Below are 20431 nucleotides of genomic sequence, written 5' to 3'. Positions count from 1 at the left end.
TTCTGGCCCTGACTGTATATATATAGTCAAGAAACGTAACAAGAAACAAATATGTAATATGGCACAATTTGCATAAAGTAGTTGGTAAGTAAGGACTTCTTATATGTTTGTAAATATTAATTTGAAGCATATTATTTTTATTATTATTAGATTTAATAGAAATAATAATATAAGGAATCATGTCTCACTCCCTAGTATTATATGATATGAGAATAGTTTTTATCAAGTGTATGTGTAGCAAAGGTAAATAGCTCTAAATATCATGGCTGAGAATTATTTTTTAAATATTTTTGTACATGTCAATTTCACTATACCAAAAAAATGTATATTTTGAATATATTTTAAACAGATCAATTGCTCATCAGGAAGAGACCTAGTCTGGAAACAAGTTGAGCATTTTAGAGCATTTTTAGAGATCTGCATAATAAACATTGTTATACTCCATGAGTATTTTAGAGATCTGCATAATGAATAAATGATTAGTACAGTCCATACGCAGAGACACTTTGGGATTTTTTTTCCTACTAGAGCTGTGCAAAAATGGCCTCTCAAAATGTTCCAGTGTATTTGTGGGCAAAGAAATTTGGGCCTGGGGCAATTTCATTGATTTTTTTCCTAGGGCAGATGAAATTCTCCAACAGTTTCTCACAAGTAGGGCTCACCACTGGCAGGGGGTGTAGTACAGGTTCTCTTGTTGTTGCTGTTCCTTAAGGGTATTGGGTTTATTGCACTGCTCCTCCAAGCGGCAACAGCATCAACTACATTGATGCTTCCACTTTTCTGAGGCCGAATTTCGAATTTCTTTTTTTTGGGGGGGGGGGAGTTTATGTGCACTTTGAAATGCTCATTTTCCAAAAGTGTATAAGCATTTCTATGCTTTAGTTAATGGGGGGAAATGTCACACTTATGGAATATATGCACAGAAGTTGCCCTAATATATGGGGTTTTTTGTACAGCATTTCTTTTGTACACCACTGCATTTTTGAACACAGTTTTCCCTGCATGGCAACATTTGGAGAATTCCAGTGCAAAAATTCAGAGAAGCATGAAAACAGGTGGAAAATTGTGTTGTGTTCATGTATTAATTTGGGAGGTGAGAAGTAGTCAGTTCATATTAAAATGTGAACCCAACAAATTTTCTCCCATCCCTGATTTAGGCATAACATCTGAGAAGAGCTTGTGCCATTCAATTATCAATTAATTGAATCAGTGATAATCAATTATCATTGATTCAGTTCTTGCTTTTCAATGTTTACCAAAAATACACTGAGCCCCTAACCCTGCCCCCTGCTACCATGCTAACAAATTCACCACCAAATTTTCCAAAATTTGTCAGTGCAGCAACAGGAATAGGAAGAAAAACAGGGTTTTGCCTCCAAAATTAAGTGATATGGCAGCAGTAGAAGGAAAAACGGGGATATTTAGCAAGTGTTGATTTGGCAAATGTTGATTTACAAAACCCAGTTTGTTTTGGCAGTGGGGGGGTGGTGGTTTGGTTTTTGTTTTGCTGCCGTCAGTGCCAGAACAAATTCATTGGCAGCAGAGGGCAATAGGAGCTGCATGGAAGATAGGGATGTATGGGTGTTCATTAAATCTGTTCCATCCATGTTTTGTGACTTGTCAGGAAACTTTTGTTCCATCATCCATAGGCATGTTAGGAGTGTATTTAATATGGTCCGTGTTTTCAGGTCTTCCATTCACAAAACCGGGAACTAACCAAAATTCAGAACTGTTTCCATGATGGAAAGAACAGAGAGACAGAGACAGAGACAGAGAGGAAGGTGGGGGAACACAAACTTGGCAGATACAGCCAGCCAACCAGCCAGCAGCTTGTATTGAGCCATTTTTATGGATCTGAATTAGGGTCACCACCACATTTGTGACAGGTTGTTCAACCTTCACAGCTACGTGGCAGGCAGGCACAACATGATCCTCTCCATGCTAAGAATCACTGAATTTGGCCAGTGCAGGTGGGTGAGAATATTATTTGGTTCATTGTTCTCTAAGAACTTACCAAATGTTGCAAATTTCTGTATAATCAGGGAGAAAAGAACTTGAAAATTCAAATATGGGAGAAAGCAAAACTGATAGGTTCATCCCTAAATTGTATAACAAAATCACACATTATATATCATTAGAATTGGGTGTTGATAACATAAGCTTTGATTAGTTGAATTTAATTGGATAGTTTTGTGTTATTTCTGTTTTGGTGGATTAATGTGTGACAGTTTTGTGTTATTTCTATTTTGGAGAATTAATGTGTGTGTGCGCGCAGATAAAATCATAACAAACGGATTTCTTTAAAAGAGAGAGAGAGAGAGAGCACAAGATGTTTGACACCCTTCTAATATACCGTATAAATGAAATTTGAAAGGTAATAATTAGACTGGTAATTACTTAGACTTCAGTCTCTTATGTTTTCTATTTCCTCCATTTCTGGGCAGCTGGAGCAATGACTCATTAATAATAATAAAGTCATTTAACCCTGACGGCACATTACAAGGAGAAGGATGCCATTTGTCATCCAACACAAATGGAACAATCATTGGAGGGTACAAAGAGAGAGAGAGAGAGAGAGAGAGAGAGAGAGAGAGACCACTGTTTCATATTCATGGCGGCAAAGGACAAAAAGGACACTTGGCACTTCGTGTTAACATCACATCCCAATCTGCTTCTTAATTACCAATAAACATAAGGGGGCAGCAAGCAAAGTACAAGGCACCTAATGGGGTATTATCATATGGTGACATTTCCATAATAACTTTACAGCTACCCTATATGTATGTCCACACAATAGTTAGTATTTTTCTGCTGATGGGTCAATAAACGGAGCTTTCCAATTAGAGAGCATTTATTTCCTGGATGTAAGAACCCTGAGAACTAGGGATGTACGAAAGTCACTTACCTTTTCAAAGGGTGACATTTGTGGTGAGGGGGAGGCGCTCCGTCCCTCCCCCTGAAATTCTGTCCAGCCGGCTCCGCTCCGCAGAGATTCCGCGGAGCCACCGGCTGGGGCCGTCCGCAGCCGGACATCCAGCCGCTGGGCAGCCTGCAGGGATGCAAATGGCGGCTGCCGTAGCCACCGCCATTTGCATCCCTATATTTTGCCGTAATACACTATGTAAATATTTATGTAGCCTATCATGGAAAAAAAAAGAAAAAACCAGCGGACGCAAATGGCGGCGGCTACGGTGGCCGCCATTTGCATTCATTTTTTTTTTGCTGTTTTAGCCTACGTAAATATTTATGTAGGTACGGCAGCAGGTAGGTGCTCCCTTCTGGGCCCATTTCACGGTGTGGGGGGTGCAGGGGCTTTGTTCCGCCATGGATTTCAGGGGGCTGCATGCACTGGCATTTGGCCTCACCAAGATCTGTGGCGGAATTCTCTGACATCCCTAATGAGACCTGAGTTCCATGCAGTCTTACAGCATGAAGTGGATAGTTCCTTTTTCTATGTCTACTACGGAAGAAGTCAGAAGCCCTATGCCAGACCATACATGTGAAGAGTGGGACTGGGGATGACTGTGATAGCTGCACCTCCTCCTTTACCATTCTCGTTGCCCTCTAATGTGGAGGTTCACTGTCTGCAGAGAAGAGCTTCCTTTATCCATGGAGGCTCTTCCTGAGATGGCAGAATCCTGATTTTCCAAGGCTCTAAAATATTGGAGTGCCTCTACAGAAAGATGAGGCTGTCCTCTGCGGACAGTAGAGGGCCACATGTAGAAGGATGCAATAAAGGTGAGGGAGTTCATATCCATCTTCACTCCCATTCTTCAAATGCAGAGCTTACATACAAAGAGAACAAAGGGCTAACCTTCACCTTCAGCATGTACCTAGGGATGTACGAAAGTCACTTACCTTTCCGTGGATTATGTTGATGGTGGGGGGGAGGCATTCCGTCCCTCCCCCCAGAATCCTTGCTGGCCAGCTCTGCTATGCAGGGATTCTTCGGAGCCGCTGGCCGGCTCCGCCAGCAGCCGGACATCCGGCCGCTGGCTAGCAGGGACACAAACGGCGGCGGCTGTAGCCGCCGCCGTTTGCGTCCCTGCAGTCAGCCGTGATAGGCTATGTAAATGTTTACATAGCCTATCATATCTGACTTTAAAAAAACAACAACAACGTGCGTATGCAAATGGCGGCCGCTGCCCGGAAGATCCGCCCCAGGTAAGTCTCGTCCCCAGGTAAGTCTCGGGGGCGGGGGGGTGGCAGGCTGTTCCGCCACCGATTTTGGGGGGCCGAATGCACTGGCATTCTGCCTCCCTGAGATCCGTGGCGGAATTCTCTGACATCCCTACATGTACCTCCTTTGCTGAGGGAACTGCACTGGCTGCCTATTCACTACCGAGCCGGGTTTAAGGTATTAGTACTAGTGTACAAAGCCCTAAACAACTTAGGACCAGGATACCTGAGAGAGCATCTTCTCCCTTACCAACCTGCCTAGTCACTGAGGTCATTGGAGGGCATGCTCCTGGTGGTTCCACACGGACCCATGGCCTGGTTGGAGTGCACCAGGAAAAGAGCCTTCAGTGTGGTGGTCCCCTTCCTGTGGAACTCCCTGCCTTTGGAGGTCAGGCAGGCACCAACACAGTGTTGCTTTTGGCACCTCTTGAAGTCATTGTAATTTTGAGAAGCCTTCCCTGAGTGACGAGCCACAAGTTCAGAATTTGTTTCTTTTAAAACGTTTCAACTGTTTTAATATGGTGTTTTATTATTTTATCTTTATTGTTCACTGTTCTGAAATCTTTTGATGTGGAGCAGTATACAAATATTGTAAATACAATGAATAAACTAGGGATAGATGCAGAGCTGGGGGGAGTGATCAGCCTGCCACCCACCTGGGCTTCAAATCTTGCCACCAGTATAGCATCCATTCCCTTTCATATGGATTTTGACTGTTCACTTATATACATTTGCCATAACAGAAGCAAATGAGAGTAGGGATGCGAGAACCAGCAATTTTCAAATTCACCTAAACTCTCTGAAAATCACTTCAAATTCACTTCTGAGCTCATTTTGGCTTGCTCCCAGTTTCATTTTAAGCAAGAGCTTTTTTAAAAAAACATCAGAAAAAAGACACATTAGAACTACATATTTTAAAAGTAGTGATGTCAGAGAATTCTGCGACGGATCTTGGTGAGACCGAATGCCAGTGCCTTCAGCCCCCTGAAATCCATCGCGGAATGAAGCCCCCGCCCCCCCACCCCATGAAAGGTGCACGAAATGGAGCACTTACCTGCTCCCATTTGCGCTGCTTTGCAAATGGTGGCCGTCCTGCTGCCTCCATTCGCTTCCTCCTCTCAATAGCCGTGATGGGCTGTGTAAATACTTACATAGCCTATCACGGCTAATGCAGGGATGCCATTTGCGTCCCTGCAGAGGCTGTGATAGGCTACCTAAGTATTTACGTAACCTATCATGGTGTGTGGGGGGGGAAACCCAGTGTACACAAATGGCAGCGGCTACCACCATTTGCGTACGCTGGGGTTTTTCCCCCTGCCATGATAGGCTACATAAATATTTACATAGCCTATCATGGCTCAATACAGGGATGGAAATGGTGGCAGCTACGACAGCCGCCATTTGCATCCCTGCAGGGCTGCCCAGTGGCCGAATGTCCGGCTGCGGGTAGGCGGAGCTAGCCAGCAGCTCCACGGCTTAGCCGCAGAGCGGAGCCGGCCGGGCAGGATTCCAGGGGGAGGGCAGAGTGCCTCCCCCCATCGAGGATTCTGGGGGGAGGGACGGAGCGCCTCCCCCCCCACGGATGCCCCTCAGCGGAGCAAGATAAGGGATTTGTACATCCCTATTTAAAAGGCTAACTTAAAGAAATGCATCTTCACGCCCTTCCTAAAGGCCGAGGGATTTGAGGGCCAATCATAGTTCTTGAAGAAGCAGAGGGCAACACAGGAGAAACGCCTTTCAAGGGTGCCCAAAAAATGGGTCTCTGCAAGTAATGGCATCCTAAAAAGGCCCTGTCCTGCAGATCTTAATGCCATGGCAAGTTCATAGTGAGATGGGCAGTCCCTTAGACAGCCAGGTCCTAAACAGTTTAGGGCTTTAGGGCACAATCCTATGCATGTTTCGACAGAGAAAAGGCCTACAGCTCCCAGCATTCCCCAGCTAACACGCTGGCTGCGGAATGCTGGGAGCTGTAGGCCTTTTCTCTGTCTAAACATGCATAGGATTATGCCCTTAAAGGTTAAAAACAACACCTTTAATTTTATGCTTGGGAAGCAACTGGCAGCCAGTGTAGGTCTTTCAGGACTGATGTACTATGACCTTATACCATGCACTGGTTAAGAACTGCGCTGCCACATTTTGCACCAATTGAAAGTCCCAGACACTCCTAAGGGTAGACCCACATGGAACACATTGCAGTGGTCTAAATATGATGTTGACTATTCAGAAAACAAATCTAAATACATCCAATTATGGTGATGATCCTCCTCATTAATATCCAACACTCATATGCTGCAGTACTGTATACTGTAGTTCTTGGTCTCCGAGCACTGATATTCCACTGCCTTTGGGCATGACTTTTGTCTATATGCAGGTTTCAAGAACAAAAGCAGTATGTATTTGAGTACCAGTTGCTGGAGAGCAACAACAGGAAAGGGTAATTGCCTCCAAGTCCTGCTTCTGGGCTTTCCTGAGGAATCTGTTTGGTTGGCCACAATGGGAAACAGGATGCTAGATAGATGGATCTTTGGACTGAACCATCAGAGCTCTTTTTAAGTTCTTATGTGTCTCCATAGTGAACCTTTGAAGTTGAGCTACAAAGAAATTATGTCTGAAATGGTGGTAAATTTGGGAAATCCTGCTCAGAAAAAAAAAAAATCCTCTGCCTATCTACCTAACTCTGACTTTAACCATTGGTTGGTTATGCATGCCAGAATGGCACTGTTTAACTGACAATGGCATAGAGGAACTAAGTAGGAGTGCTGAAGAAAGGTTCAGGGACCTCTGGAGGTGATAGGATGCAGCAATAATTATAATATCCACAGGGCACAGAAACAGGAATACCAGGTAAGGATATTGAACAAGAAACCCACCCTGAATTCAGGGAAGCCAAATCTTAATCCACAAATGCAGCACCAGGATGACACGTCATGCCACAAAATTTCTGTGTTAGCCATTGTATGCTTGCCATGATGATTGGGTAACTCATCTTCTCATACAGTCATGACCTCTAAATGGTACTTGACAAAATAAATGCAATAGTTCAACAAAATGCATTGTTAATTGTTCTCTGACATAATTATCTATTCACTAAATAATGACACTTCTACAGTATAACAAGAGTCCATTCATTTCTCCGTGTAAAAATGAGAAACGTTACACTCCTTCAGCATTTAACCTAATTAAGAACATTTATTATCACTAATACTCTTTAAAAGTAGTTCAGGACCAACCGTCTATGCAGACTTATTGGATGTTGTAATAGGCTTTGAGAATATAGTCAATTCAGGCTTTCCTGATATTTCACATTTACGTAATTTATGAACGGTGCACTTTGAAATCTTGGATTGCCCTCCCTCCTCTCTCTTTTAGAAGAGAGACTCACTTTAAGGTTTTTGGAAAGTCATTTTGTCCTCATCAGTATCTTTCTCCTTGTGAATGGCTTTACACATCCAACCAAGTAAAGCCTACTCACAGACCTAATGCTGGTCAGCACTGGATAAGAACATAAGAACAGCTATGCTGGATCAGGCCAAGGGTGCTCACCAGCATAGCCAATTTATCTCTCTGGGTGCCTGTAGTACCCAGCAATGTGTGACCAGGATTAGATCATGTCACGTCTACAACCACCAAGATTTTACCACCACCAAGCTATCTAAAACACGGTAAAGTAGGTGAAAAAGTAGTATTGAAACAACTAATTAGGACATACACACAGATACCAAACAAACAAATCTTACCCAGGATAGGTGATGAGTTCATCTCACACTGCTGTCCAGGGTGGGTGGGTGCATGAGTAGAATGAAGAGTCATGACAGGGGGGCTACCTAAGAATTGTGCCTCCTGCTCCCTGATTAGATGTGGTCCCACATGCTGGGATGCCAGCAATGCTTTTCTCCATGTCTTCCCTCCACCCAAGAAATCTGTCCCCGTGGAAGCAGCAGAAGATCAACATATCCGTTAATCCCCTTTTCTCATTTTTCCATCCCTCAATGTATTCATTTGATTCCTGATCAGTTTGTGACTTAAAAAAAAGGCACCATGAACCATCATATGCATTTTTGTGCACATTTCTCCTAATATACACATTTTGCACATATTTGCCTAATATATGCATTCTCACAAGGGATTTCCACGGATATAATGCTATTCCATGCATTTATTTCACTAATGCACATATTTTTCTTTGCGTTATTTGTTCAGAGGACTGCATAAAAAAAAAAAATCCTGAGAAATTCTAATACCAGAGGATAACTGTGGTACGGTTTGCATATTGATTCAGAAAATGCACATTTGTTCTCATCAAAATGTGAACAGAACAAAATTCTCCCCATCCCTATCAATGTATTATAACATGTATATAATTAAGATTACTTTCAAGCACTTGTCAAGTTCGGGAATGTGTGAACATTTTCCAGAAAAAATATGTGCTCACATTCTTGTTTGGGGATGCAAGCAGGGCAGGTTTTGGTGATGTGCAAACTGAAATGAAATTTGTACCTGACCAGTTGAAGTATCACAGCAGGAGAGGAGGGATGCACTCTCTGTTCCTGCCCTAGGGATGTGAGAATCAGCAAACTCAATGTCATCAAAGCTCTCCAAATCCCACCACAAAGCTCATCTTCTTTTTCTCTTTGCACAGAAATGTCAGCATATTTAATGCACATTTTTCTAAATGTATGCATCAATTATGTGAGCCTTTGAAATGTGCAGATTCTTCTCCCCATGCACATTTTTTCAAATGTACACATGCTGTTGAACACTCTGGGGGTGGGGGGTTGACAAATTATATTGTAAACTCGGAAATGTATGGACTTGAACCATAGATTGCATTCAGGCAGTGTTCCATCCAGAAAGTGTGAACTGGGTTAATCTTCTTTTAAAAAATGAGCGGAAACAAGTCTCTCATACATCCCTACCCTGCTCCATCCATCACATCCCCACCATGCTCAACATGTTGGAAGGTGAAGGTCTACAGCAGAAAGCCTATTCTACATGTACAGGTAGAACATGTAGAATTTAGAATCCGGTGCAATCAGTGTTCTAAATTGCACTGGGAGCCCACTAGGGATGGCAGAGAATTCTGCCACGGATCTCGGGGAGGCCGAATGCCAGCGCTTTTGGCCCCTCGAAATCTGTGGCGGAACGGCCTGCCACCCCCCGCCACCCCCACCCCCCGCAGATCAGCAGGGAGGACGAATGCCAGCGCTTTTGGCCCCTCGAAATCTGTGGCTGGAACGGCCAGCCAGGATTCCGGGGGGGAGGACTCCAGGGGGAGGGACGGAACACTTCCCCCCCCCAGCGGAACCCAGCGGAGCCAGGTAAGGCCAATTTCATACATCCCTAGAGCCCACATATCTAGGTCAGGCTCCCTGCTCCAACCATTCCATCTCCAATGCATGGACGGCAGCATGGATGGTCAACGGAGAGGCAACAGAGGGAGCAGGGCCAGAGCATGAGTGTGAGTAGTAGTACTGGGACTACTACATGTTCTAAAAACATGTGGGAACACACTTTTTTTAAAAAATAATCTGCATAGCCTTAGCCGATCAAAAAATATCACATAAGCACGGTCTGATTATGGTTTATGCATATATATATAGGCTATTGTATCTATTGTATTGCATCTATTCTATCTATTGCGGAAACAACCTTAGCAGTACTTGTTATCTTTGTGTTTTTGTCCTTTTTTTGATGCAAAATGGGACACTTTTCAATGCTGCTAAAAAAAAGGTTACAAAACACCAGCCCTCTTTTCAACTCAGTCCTAATTCGAACACTTTGGACAAGCCCATTTTTTAACAGCTTAATTCAAGTATGTACATAAAACCAAGTTCTATCTTGCCTATATACATCATCCCTCATTTTTTCTGACTCACAGTCTCTCTACCTTTGTCTCCATATATATGTGTGTGCACGCGCACACACACACACACACACACACCCAGAGTTCCAGTTCTATTTGAATAAAATGTAACTGAAGCAGGAGATGTAACATCATTACAATTTCTCTTGTTATAAATTCCCACTATGTGTGTTACATGCCCTCAGAATGAACTTCTGCATTATGGGGGTTTAAGCTGCTATTTAATATAAACAACTGCATCTAAATGTGTAATCCAATTTTCTCCCCAGAATAAATTTGGATTAAAAAAAGTGAACGTAAATATTATTTAATGCATCTGTAGCTTAAATGGCAACTCTAGTACATGAGTGTATGTACACTATAAGGTGCCAAATGTGTAAACATGCACACACACGCGCGCGCGCACATAGCACCATTTAAATATGGGGAGAATTTCTGGGGTAAAATGTAGGTTTCTTCAGGACAGAGATCTAGTGAAACCAACAAAACAGAAATCTTACGAGCACTGCAATTTTCACATCAGTTTGAGGTAAAATGTTTTGAATGACTGTCATTCCTACCCAGTTTGATAAAGAAAATTACTGCCAAATGGGTGATAATTTAAAAGAAAATAATTCTGTTGTATCCCAATCACCTCACATACATAACAGTGATATAGGGGTTTTCTGATATATACGAACATAAGAAGAGCTATGCTGATCAGACCAAAGGCCTTTCTAGTCCAGCATTCTATGCACACATGGGCCAACCAGCTGCCTGGGGTAAGCCCACAAGTCAGGCATGAATGCAATAGCAGCCTTCTGCTTGTGTTCCCTAACAACTGCTATTGAAAGTCATACTGCCTCCAATAGTAGAGGTTGTAGCCATGGAGGGCCTCCATGAAAGCATTCTCCATGAATTTCTCTAATCCCCTTAAAAAGCCATCCAGGTGAGTGGCCATCACTACATTTGTGGTAGCAAAGTCTGTACTTTAACTTTGCATGGTATTTCCTTTTATCTGTACTGAATCTCTCATCATTCAGCTTCACAGGATGACCCCAGGTTCTAGTATTACACACACACACACACACACACACACAACTATTCACTTCCTCCAAGAAAAGACTATCAATGGCTACTAGTCCTGATGGCTATGTGCTACCTCCAGGACCAGAGGCAGTGAGCCTATGTACAGCAGTTGCTGGGGAACATGGGTGGGAGGGTGCTGTTGCCCTCATATCCTGCTTGTTGGTTCATGGTCAACAGCTGGTTGGCCACTGTGTGAATGGAATGCTGGACTAGATGGGGCCCTTGGTCTGATCCAGCATGGCTCTTCTTATGTTCTTATCATCCATTACCATTGGCTATGCTAGCTAGAGCTGATGGGAAATGCAGCAACATCTAGAGGTCCACATATTTCCACTCCTGCTTTAGTTTTAATTTCTCAGGTACATTTTCTGGCTGTTTGTTGACCCTGCGCCACCTGCCGCAATACATATGTAACTCCTGGAGGCATTTCCACTTATATCCCATTTAGATATATGTTTCTCTACCCTGTGCTACTTTTTCCTACCCCTTGGTCCAGCTCATTCCACTCACTTTAAGGATGACCATGGATTAGGCATACGTTCTCCTTGATGACTGAATGCGCTGACCCAGGACCAGGCCTGGCAGCAGCATGTGGCATCCTCAAGCAGCTGCCAAGGCCTCAGCACTCTGGCTCAGACCACTGCTGCTGCAACTTGCTCTGGGCCACCCTTTAAGCCATGGGTGGGCAACTTGTAGCCCTCCAGAAGCTGTTCGACTGCAACTTATATCAACCCAAGCCAGCATAACCAATAGTGAGGAATCATGGGAGTTGTCACCAAAAACAACTGGAGAGTCATAGGTTGCCCAGTTTAAGCCATTTTTTTTTTTCTCGTCCTCCAATGAGCAGGCGGGGGAAGACTGCTTGAAACCCTGGAGAGGTGCTGCCAGTCACTGTGTCAAGAGTACTCGGCTAGATGGGCCAATGGTTTGCCTCAGTATAAGGCAGCTTCCTATTTCATTTCATTCATCCTAGTAGGTGAGTGGCTCAGTGGTAGAGCCCCTGCTTTGCATGCAGAAGGTCCCAGGTTCAATCTCCGGCATCTCCCGGTAGGGCAGGAAAAACTCCTGCCTGAAACCCTGGAGAGCTGCTGCTGCCAGTCAGTGTTGACAATACTGGCCTAGGTGGACCCACGGTCTGACTCAGAATAAGGCAGCTTCCTATGTTCCTTCCTTCTTATGTCTAAAATTACCTAGCTGCACGACTGGTCCCAAGCCATCAAGGTCTGTGAACTTTATACTCCCCAGAACAGAAACGGACTGTAGTTTAAAGCCTTCATGCACCCCAGGCAACCAGTTGACTTTTTTTTCCAAGTCAAACACAAAAGGTTAAAGTAGTAAACTGCAGATTCCTTGTTTATTAAGAATTCAGACATCTGCTATTGTGCTGCCCACCCCCTTGTCCCTTGAATCCATCCATCTTCCCCTCAAAACGCCATTAATATGCTTAGCATTAATTCATTCTAGACCTGATGCTTCCATTCAAGTTCATGTTAGCAGAATATATTCATCACAAATGATGAGACTTGAAAAAGGCAGATTTAGATTCTGACAGAGAATAATTTATCATGGCTGGGAAAGAAGCTTCCCACCAACCGGGCTATTTGAAAGCTGCAAGATGAAAATATACCAACTGGAGAGATTTTGCAACGGGGAAAAAAAGGAAAGTAAAAGCTAGGACAGAATGAAATCAGGGGTGGACTGCTCAAAAGACACAAAGCTCCAGACAAATTTGATGTTCATGTCATGTGCAATGAGTTTCTGCAGTTCAAAGACATTTGAGCCAGAGGTTCTCAATGGAGACTAGGAATTAGGGGTGTACGAAACCCCACTTACCTGGCTCCGCTGGGTTCCGCAGGTAGGGGGAAGCGATCCATTCCTCCTCCTGGAATCCTCGTTGGGGGGGAGACAATCTGTTCCTCCTACCTGGAATCCTGCCCGGCTGGCTCCGCTCCAAGGCCAGGCTGCAGAGCCACCAGCTGGGCCAACCCACAGAGGGGCCTCCAGCCGCTGCCGGGCTGGTGCGGATGCAAATGGCATCCTGAGTAGGGGACGCCATTTGCGTCCCTATGGTAGCCCGTGATAGGTTACGTAAATATTTACGTAGGCTATCACAGCTAAAGCAGGGACGCAAATGGCGTCCCCTACACCATTTGCATTCCCATTTTATCCGTGATAGGCTACGTAAATATTTACATAGCCTATCACGGGCTACCATAGGGATGCAAATGGCGTCCCCTACTCAGGATGCCATTTGCGTCCGCACCAGCCCGGCAACAGCCAGAGCCGTTGCCGCCGAAGCCGCAGCCGGAGCTGCAGCCAGGTAGGCTCCATTTCGCGGGGCTTTTGTGGGGTGGAGGGGCGGGGGGCTCTGTTCCGCCATGGATTCTGCGGGGCCGAATTCACTGGAATTCAGCCCCCCTGGGATCCATGGCAGAATTCTCTAACATCCCTACTAGGAATACAAAATCAGCTTGTGATCCCCCAAGCAAGGAGTTCTACAGGGTGATTACCCATATGCCAATGGATGGAGAGTTTCTCAACAGAGCAAGAGTTGTAATTCCAGACTATGGTGTTGGTATTATCAGTTCCTGAAGAGACAGTCAACAGCTCGGGAGACTCTATATTAGGGATGTATGAAAACTTTGTTCTTGTTTGCAAATCATGTGGACATGTCCCATTTGCAATTCCAAATGCAAATGTGAGCAGAAGCATGTTTATTTTGTTTTTTCTAACAAATGTCTGCAAATTCCAAATTTACAATCGCATCCTTTTCTCTTTTTTCTTTTTAACTTGCACTTTAGAATGCATTCTTTTCCTCGAAAGATGCAGTTTCCCATGCTTTAGTCAAGGGGGGGGGAGTTCACACATTTGAAAAATATGCACAGAAATGTGCACTTTTCCAAACAGATTGAAAATGAAAACAGAAATGAGCTGAAATGGGCTTTGAAGTGATTTTTGGAGATTTAGTTAAACTTGAAAATTGCTGGTTCTTCTCACATTCCTGCCTGCTCTAGATATGACTGTCCATCTGAAATGCTATCTCAGGGCCAGTGTCAAGGGCAGGCATGGTTGGCTATCTGTCGAGGTCCATGCTCCAGCAAAGCAACAACGGACAATCCCTGGAGTCCTCCATCATTTTGCTTGTCCTCTTTGTTGCTGCCGCATGGTGAGAGATAAGGATGTACGAGAAATTCATTTCAGTTCATTAATGATCAGAATTTACCCCATTTGAACTTCTCAAGCATGAGCGCAATCTGCAATCAAATCCCATACATGCTGGGGGGAGGGTGTCAAAAGAAATGTGCACGTTAGAAAAAAAATATGCATGAAAAATGCATTTTAAAAAAAGTGGGCACAAACATGCTTTGATCAATGGGAGAAGATTCCTTACTTTTGAATACAAGTATCAAAGTACATATCCAAATGCACACCAAAGTACTTCATGATAACCCCTAACCAGCATCCAGCTTGCCCGGCTGCAGGGGGGAGGTATTGCGGGCGGCAGGGGATAAGAGAGACATGACATGAGTGACCGCCATTGGCAGTTTCTGGTGGTGCCACTGGGGGTTGGAGGGGCCCAAGAGGTGCTTTTAGCTCTCTAGGCCCCTCCTAAATGCCTCTTTGAAGCATGGCTCCCTCCTGCTTGCCCTGTATGCAGTGTGGGTTCTACTGGTCGCCCTTTTGGGGGCCCGAGTAGGAATTTTGGGCTCGGAATCTGACTGGCCAGGGCTGTGCGTCTTTTTGCCTACTTCAGACTGTAGGTAGGGTGGGTGTGCTCTTTAGGTGAATTTGGCTTTATCTGGCAGTTAGGTCTCTTCAGTCACATTTCTCCAGGTAAGCTGCTATGGATGGGCAATGCTGATGAGAACAGGGATGGTGAACATTCAGAGGCACTGTTTTGGTGACAGGTGATGCCTGAGTTCTCCTGCTCTGTTTTTTGCAGCCCAGCAGGAGGTGAGAGGGATAAGGGTTACCTGTGAGGCCAATTCACCTCACCCATGCAGTGTTTTGTGGCCTGGGAGGGGGTGACAGGGGAAGGCCTACCTCCCCCAAAAGCCCTAGACGGTGGTGAGCTGCAACACCACTCTATAGGATTTGAGTGTTCTTGAAAACAGAAGCTCCACACATAGGGGTGAACGAAAGTCACTTACCTTTTCTCGCAGCTTTTTCGCGGTGGGGGGGAGCGCTTCGCTGCTCCCCCCGCGAAGTTCAGGCCGGGGGGGGAGGCTTCCCGCCTCGCCCGGCCGAAATTCAGGCCGGGGGGGGAGGCTTCCCGCCTCGCCCGGCCGAAATTTAAAATTTTAAATTGACTTTAAAAAAAAAAAAAAGCGCGTACACGAATGGCGGCCCCCATAGGGAGCCGCCATTCGCATTCCTTATTTAGTTGCTGTAGTCTACGTCAATGTTTACGTAGACTACGGCGAAAATAAGGGCAACGCAAATAGCGTTGCCCTTATTTTCGCCGTAGTCTATGTAAACATTGACGTAGACTACAGCGACCAAATAAGGAACGCGAATGGCGGCTCCCTATGGGGGCCACCATTATCCGTACACACTTTTTTTTTTTTTTAAAGTCACCCGTGATAGGCTACGTGACGATTCACGTAGCCTATCACGGCTGACTTTGCAAATCTTGCCGTGATAGGCTACGTGAATCGTCACGTAGCCTATCAGGGGACTTTTTTTTTTTTTCTTTCATTGCAATGGCGGGGGCGGCAGCCGCTCGAAAGACCGGCTGCCGCTCCCGCCCCGCTCGAACACCGGACGAACCGCCAGCCGGACCCGCCGCCGGGAGGGACATTCAGGGAAGGTAAGTCCCATCCCGGGGGGGGGCGGGGGGCGGGGGGGCGGAGGATTTCTCCCCGAAACTTGTTCGGGGGGCCGAACACGTTGGCGCTCGGCCCCCCGAAGTTTCGGGGAGAAATTATCCGCCATCCCTATGACCACACATCCTCCACAGGGATGGGAGAACCAACAATTTTCAAACTCACCTAAATTCTTAAAAATCACATTGAAGCTCATTTCAGCTTGCTCATTTCATTTTTTATCTTTTGTATGGCTCATTTGAAAGAAAGAAGTGTGCATTTCTGTGTATATTTTTCAAAAGTGTGCGCTTTCCCCCCATTAACTAAAACATGAAACTGCTTCTCCCCCCTCCTTTTTAAGCCATTTCAAAGTGTTTTCAAGCACGATCACAAATTCTGGAAGTTGAAGCCATTCCTCGAAACAAGTCCTCCTGGCATTCGGGATGATGAACGCGACATTTTTGCATGATTTGCAAACAAAAACAAAATTCTTGTACATCACCAATCCTCTCTTAAAATCATATGGCACAATGTTTTCATAGAATCATAGAATAGTAGGGTTGGAAGGGGCCTATAAGACCACTGAGTCCAATCCCCTGCTCAGTGCAGGAATCCAAGTCAAAGAACCCCTGACATTTGGCTGTCCAGCCTTGTCGCGAATGCCTCCAGTGTGGGAAAGCCCACCACCTCCCTAGGTAATTGGTTCCATTGTCGTATGGCTCTAGCAGTTAGGAAGTGTTTCCTGATGTTCAGCCGGAATCTGGCTTCCTGTCACTCACTTGAGCCCATGATTCCGTGTCCTGCAATCTGGGATGATCGAGAAGAGATCTTGGCCTTCCTCTCTGTGACAGCCTTTCAAGTACATGAAGAGCACCATCCTATCTCCCCTCAGTCTTCTCTTCTCAAGGCTAAACATGCCCAGTTCTTTCAGTCTCTCTTCACAGGGCTTTGTTTCCAGTCCCCTGATCATGTTCTTCCTTTTATCACCATCCTCCATGGTTCCTTGCCCTTACAGTAGATCAGGGAAACTCAGAGCATGATGGCATCATGTTTTGAATGGCTAAAAGTTACAAAGGAAAGAGGAGTAGGAGGTGCATGACTGATGCCTTTGATGGCCCCTGGGTAGATGGGAATTGGGAAGGCACTGTCATAGGTGGACTCACAGGTTTGTGGTGGTTCCTTCAGGAGCTAATATTCCACACTCCTTGCCCATGGGGCAGCCCTTGTTCCCAGGAGCATCTGAGGCTAGATTTTCAAAGCACTCAGTAGCCAGTCTGCTTAGGAAAGACCAAGTCTCCACTTGAACAGAAGCTTTAGAAGCAGGAAGTCTCTGATCTTGGAAGTTTCCAAGTATCCAGGGTAGGGATGGTGGAGAATTCCACCATGGATTTAAGTGAGGCTGAATGTACTGGCATTCGGCGCCCTGAAATCCGCTGTGGAACGGCCTGCCACCCCCCCGGCCCCCCGTGGATCCCCCCCTGGACAAGACTTACCTGGGGTGGATATTCCTGATGGTGGCAGCTCTAGCAGCAGCGGCAGCAGCTGGTCTTCCAACCGGCTGCCACAGCCACCATTTGCAGTCTGGTCTTTTTTTTCTTTTTTTTTTACCCAGACATGATAGGCTATGTAAAGACTTACATTCTTCATAAAGACTTATCACGTCTGGATTAAAAAAAAAAAAAGGCATACGCAAATGGCGGTGGCTACGGCGGCCGCCATTTGCGTTCCTTATTTTTCGCCATTTTAGTCTACGTAAATATTTACGTAGGCTAAAATGGCGAATAAAAAAGGAACGCAAATAGCGCCCACTGCGCTATTTGCATTCCCCCTTTTTTTCTCCGTAATAGTCTACGTAAATACCCACGTAGACTAAAATGGTGAAAAATAAGGAACGCAAATGGAGGCCACCGTAGCTGCCACCAGGGTGGGAGGAGCGATGGAGGTGATTTTCACCTCTCCATCCTCTTCTAGGAAATGATCTTTCCAATGGACCTCATTTCTGTCTAGAGATGGTGTGCTGCTGGGGGCTAGGCTGGGGCTGGAGAGGCCGTAGGATTTCTCATATCCTGGCATCTCCTGTCCTCTTCCCCCCCCCCATTCATCAGAACACCCCCTTTTATCTCCCTCTCTCATAAAAGAAAAAAGTATGTACCCATCCAGCTGAAACTGTGGCGAATTTCCCCTGTTCACATGGATATTGCTAACATTCTCCACCCACTTCAGGAAGGATCAATGTCTGTTGAAGAAGTGATGCCCTCAGCCCTCACTGTAGCATTGCAACAACCCTGTGAGATAGATTAGGCTAAGAGAAACAAAGACAATGATGGTTCCATGTTCATACAGTCCACTTCCTGGCTGGGTAGGGATTTGAAACTGGGTCCAAGTCCCACACTGTAACCACCACATCATACTGCCTCTTTATAATGGTTTGAACCTGTATAAGCGGCCTTGATTATATTTAGAAAGGTAAGAAAGAAACTCTGGAAATATTTTTTTAAAAAAATCAAGTAAAACCACAAAATTTTGTTCCAGTCTCATTTGGGCTGCTATTTGCTGAATCGTTGCATCTTGTTCTCTATTGTCTCTCACATAAGGCAACACAATACCTAGCAGACTCCTTGTTAAATGGGTTTGGGCTAAATTAAAGAGACCCTTGAACTGCAACAATCGATGTCTTCCATTGATTTTAAGCTTTTGTCTATTTGTAATTGACACGCTAACAAGCACGAGTTGCCTTTCACAGTCATTAATAATCCTATAAATGAAGCTGGAGGTCTAATCCTCTCTCTGCAAAAGAGAAAAGAAAAAGAGCACCCCTGTTAACCACAAAGAGTTAATCAATTACTTTAATAAAGGTCATTTTAGAAAAGGACTCAAGTAAATGAGTCGAGATGAGAAGATATTGGTAGCAGACCCTGGTGTACTCCCACGGATATTACCCACCTTAACTTAATTAAAGTCAATGACTTAATAAAGTTCTCCATTAGTAAACCGATATCCAAATTTCTCATGACTCCTCTAATTTTAATGAACTTGCTTGCAGTCTGTTGTTCTGCCAACCAGATCAAAATATATTAAGTTCTAGTTTACATTGTCAAGTGCAATAGGGTTTGGGTGGGGGGAGGAATAGGAAGCAAAGAGCCGATAGACGTTTTTGCTTTTAATCACATGCAGACAGTAGTTGTCAAGGCTAAATCATTATTTGTTCCAATTGCTGCGAGAGAGAGAGAGAGAGAGAGAGAGAGAGAGAGAGAGAGAAAGGACATAAATAAAAGCCTCATCACAATGAATAGCTAAAGGGATGTTATTGATGGTGAATGCCACAAAGGTTAACAGGAAGCAAAAAAAGTCTCTATGTATATATATGTGAAGTGCATTGCTATACATGTCTCCTCAGAAGTTCATCTCATTGAATTCAATGGAATATATCCCCAGTTAACTGTGTATGCAATTGCAGGCTTAAGCTGCAATCCTGTACACACTTTCCTGGAAGTAAGTCCAACTGAACTCAATGGGGCATACTTCTGAATACACATGTTTAGGATTTCACTATTATTGTGCAATCCTAGACATGTCTTCCCAGAAGTAAGCCCCAGTGTTCAGCGGGGCTGACTCCCAGGTAAGTGCACATACAATTACAGCCTTACTGTATTTTCCAGTGGAGGCTGGTGGCTCCAATTTTGGTGGGCCTGGAATTCCATTCTGGATTTACATCAGAACCAGCCAGAACTCTAAAGGAGCTATCCCGGGTGCTGAACCCGAGCCCCAAAATGGGTTCAGCCCCTTGGATAGCTCCTTTATAGTTCTGGCTGGTTCTGACTGAAACTCAGAATGGAATCCCAGCCCTACCAAAATGGAAGCCAGCAGCCTCCACTGGTATTTTCTTCTATTTATGGCAAACCAAAAGGAGGTATTGTGTTGTATGTGAGATTGGGCGGGTAGGGGAGAGCACATACTCGGATATGCCACATGTAAGGTATGAAAGACCGCCTTCTCCCATATGATCCTGCTTGGTCCCTGAGATCTTCTGGAGATGGTGATGACCCAAGAGCGGTCCTTTTTGGTGGCTGCTCCTAGGCTATGGAAGTCCCTTCCAAGGGAAGCTCAGTTTGCTCCCTCTTTTATGTCCTTCTGCCAGACGCCAACGACTGCTTTATTTAAGAAGACCTTTAACCTGTAAGTGGGTCTGGTGGGTTGGGTGCTGTTTTCAATAGCATTGTTTCTGTAATTATGTTTGCATTGCACTTTAATATATTGTTTTAGGAAGCAATCTTATGGCCGTTAGTCAGTGGCTAGACAGCCATAGGATATGTCGATTTCCAGGAACCAACCTGCACTCCGAGGTCAGTTCCTGGAGAACCAACCTTCATCCCCTCCTGCGCTGCCTCGCAGGCAGCTCAGAACGGCCCCATGCTTGAAAGAAGAGCATGGAGTGGCCAAAACAGGGCATTCCAGGGGGCATTCTGGGGCGGGGAAGGTGGAAATGCCAGTACGACACATCCTATGTGTTGTCTGG

At 45.0% G+C, this 20431-nt stretch overlaps 1 protein-coding gene across 1 annotated transcript in view; it reads right to left on the bottom strand.

Annotated features, from left to right (window-relative positions):
- The window catches only part of LOC146338464 (protocadherin-9-like), a 612567-nt gene that overhangs the window by 47189 nt on the left and 544947 nt on the right, over positions 1-20431 (bottom strand). The gene's annotated exons all lie outside the window — the stretch shown is intronic.

This window comes from Heloderma suspectum, chromosome 9 (assembly GCF_057233095.1).
Source record: "Heloderma suspectum isolate Gila_16-S chromosome 9, 16-S_ref, whole genome shotgun sequence".
NCBI classification, from domain to species: Eukaryota; Metazoa; Chordata; class Lepidosauria; order Squamata; family Helodermatidae; genus Heloderma; species Heloderma suspectum.
This window is presented reverse-complemented; position numbering and strand designations above follow the sequence as displayed.